Below are 3,179 nucleotides of genomic sequence, written 5' to 3'. Positions count from 1 at the left end.
ATTTTTGAGAGAAAGAGAGAGACAGTGTGAGCAGGGGAGGGACAGAGAGAGAGGAAGACACAGAATCCGAAGCAAGCTCCAGGCTCTGAGCCATCAGCACAGAGCCCGATGTGGGGCTCAAACCCATGAACTGTGAGATCATGACCTGAGCCGAAGTCGGACGCTTAACCGACTGAGCCCCCCAGGCGCCCCTAATGTCCCTAGGTTTTTAAAAATAAATGTTTATTCGTTTTTGAGAGAGCATGAGCAGGACAGGGGGCAGAGGGGGACAGAGGATCTGACGTGGGCTCAGCACTGACAGCAGCGGGCCTGATGCAGGGTTCGAACTCAGCAACTGTGAGATCATGACCCAAGCTGAAGTCAGATGCTCAACTGACTGCACCACCCAGGCGTCCCAAAAGTACTTAATTTTTAAGTTGAGTTTTCCCTGACTTTCTGTGGCTAGACAAAAACATTCTTAACATGGTCGTCCTTCCATGTGCTTTAAAAAGAAGACTCCAGAAGATCACTCTGATTCCCGTGTCTCTTTGCTAGATGAGGATGACTTTGGAAACTGGGTCTGGGATTCTAGCTGTTTCCCAACGTCCTGTCCCCCTGGCTTCCAGAAAGTTCCTGCCTCCCAGGAAGATGTCCTTCCTGCCAAGCTCTAAGTCAGCACCATGACAGAACCTGAATTTCCCGTCTCTCCTCTTCCTTCCTTTTAAACTTCCTTAACCCCTCTTCATTTCCTTCTTCCTTCCCATGGTCCCATCGCTTAGGGACTAAAGGTGGGCCCACCTACGGATTCCCTGCCCTCGAAGCTAACCCACCAGGTTCAAGTTCTGCAGATCCCGGCAGTGTCTTCTCTGTGACCCCTGTTCTTCCTCCCGTGTCGCGAGGCGTTTTCCCTCCTCACCTCTCCGCGGATCACTTAGCAGTCTCCGCACCCCCAGCCTCTCTCCATCTGACTAACCATTCCACAGCCTCTCTCGGGTCCCTCTAACACAATCAGGCTGCAATTACCCTTCCCCTGCAGGAAAAAGGCCCAAATCCCAAACCTGACCTCTAACCTAGGAATGACCGGGCTGACATCGGAAGTGGGTGCTAGTTCCCAGGCCCTTCATTCAATCCTGTATTTCTCGGCATTTGCACAGGCGAGAAACTGGGTTGCAGAAATCGGAGACAAGCTGGACCCTGGGTAGGTGGCAGGGCTGGGAGGTGAACCCAGGCAGCCGGGAGCCCTCCGGCCCCTGATCTGACCTGCAGCCAGGACCCTGGGCTCTGGCTTCCTTGCCCCATGCCCCGTGCTTCCTTCAGAGCCTGGAGGTGTTCTCTGCCTGTCCACCTGCTCGCCTCTCATGCACCTCTCCAGTAGTAGTGGAGTCAACTTTCCACCCCTCTCCGGAACCTTTCCTGAGCGGAGTGTCCCCTTGAAGGCTGAGGTCCCCGCTGACCTCTGAGAACTGCAGAGGCTTTGGGGCTTCAGTCTTTCTCCAAGCTGTTCTCCCGAGGGCACAGCCAGCATCTGAGCCACTGCTGCTGGCTGCACGTGGCTCAGCAGAGTGTCTGGTATATGGCGGGCGGGTGACGGTGACACCAGGGCTTGCAGCGGACGGCTGTAGAAACCTGTGATGCATTGTGGGTGAGCGACAGGCTGTAGAGAGGGAGGTGCACCCAGAGGTGCCCTGCTGGTGCCCGTCGGCAGGCTGAGTCTCTCGAGCATCAGGGATGCTCGCTAGGGATCAGACCAGAGCAGAACATAGTGAACAGGAACCAGCCAGTGAATGAGATGCCATTGTGACAGCTGGGACTCTGGGGCTCCAGGCTGGCACCTCCCTAACGAGGCAGAGAAGGCACCAGTAAACTCTGAGGGATGAGTGCTTGTGCTCTCCTGGTGGGGACTCACTCAGGGGACCGACGGCAGGACTTCCAGCACCTCTCTCCACCCCCCACACGTGGGGGATGCGTGATAGATACTTGTCCCGTCTGTTTTTACTGTGTGTTATTCTTTCCACCTGTTGCCACTTCCGGAGAATCCGCTTGCTTCCTCAATTGGGCCTGGATTGTCCCCAGAGGCTGGGGAGTAGGAGGACCCCTCCCGAGAAAGTTATGACGAGGGGAGGTCTTGCCGGGGGCACGGATTTGTGGGATTTGTCGTTTGGGAATAAATGTGTGTGAAGTTGCTGCTGGAGGCCGGTGGTGGAGCTGCGGGCTGAGGGTTTGTCAGAGGGGAAGCTGCCCTTGCCACCCTTGCAACGCTTGGGGTCCTGACCCACGGCTGGAGGGGCTGGGGGGGGGCAGGGGCCCCTTTAGCACCTGGGACCTGCAGGTGCCTGCTGCAGCCTGTTGCGTTTTGTTCTATGACACAATAGCTGTGCGTTGTATCCCCAGCACGTCCCAGGCTCAGAACTGGGCAGGACACACAGAGGTGACAGCCTAGTGAGCACGGGCTGCAGTATGTGACATCAGTATGGGGGCCACGTCAGAGGTCAGCTGGGGTCTGGGGTGTGTGGTGTGTGCACTGGGGCCTCACCCAGCCTGGAGGGGGTAGGAGCTTCCTGGGGTGGCCGGAACAAACTGCCACAATCTGCGGGCCTTGAAGACAAAAGCCGTTTATTCTCCCACAGTTCTGGGGCCAGAAGTTTGAAATCAAGGTGTGAACAGGGGGACGTGCCCTCTGAAGGTCCTTGGGAGGGTCCTTCCTGCCTCTTCCAGCCTCTGGCGTTGCTGGCATCCTTGGCGCCCTTGGCTTGAAGACACGTCACTCCGGGGTGCCTGGGTGGCTCAGTCGGTTGAGCGTCTGACTTCGGCTCAGGTCATGATCTCACGATTCGTGGGTTCGAGCCCCACGTCGGGCTCTGTGGAGACAGCTTGGAGCCCGGAGCCTGTTTTGGATTCTGTGTCTCCCTCTCTCTCTGGCCCTCCCCTGCTCATGCTCTGTCTCTCTCTGTCTCAAAAATAAATAAACATTAAAAAAATTAAGAAAAATGAAGACACGTCACTCAAATCTCTGCTTCTGTCTTCATGTGGACTCCTTCTCTGTGTGTCTGTCTCACATCTCCTGCCTTTTTTTTTTTTTACAAAGAGACCCAACACTACATCTAGGACCGGTCCCGGGGAAGATGATCTCATCTCAAGACTCCTAATTACCTCTACAAAACTCCCTTTCCCATCAGGTCACATTCACATATTTTTTTGGG

General features: G+C 55.6%; 1 non-coding gene across 1 annotated transcript; it reads left to right on the top strand.

Annotated features, from left to right (window-relative positions):
* The first annotated feature begins 2,752 nt into the window (after window positions 1–2,752).
* Window positions 2,753–2,837, top strand: TRNAR-UCG. The gene has a single exon. It is a non-coding gene; the product is annotated as a tRNA-Arg (tRNA).
* The last annotated feature ends 342 nt before the right edge of the window (window positions 2,838–3,179 follow it).

Source organism: Panthera tigris, chromosome C1 (assembly GCF_018350195.1).
Source record: "Panthera tigris isolate Pti1 chromosome C1, P.tigris_Pti1_mat1.1, whole genome shotgun sequence".
Classification (NCBI taxonomy): domain Eukaryota; kingdom Metazoa; phylum Chordata; class Mammalia; order Carnivora; family Felidae; genus Panthera; species Panthera tigris.
Note: the sequence above shows the minus strand (reverse complement) of the source record. Positions and strands in the feature narration are given on the sequence as shown.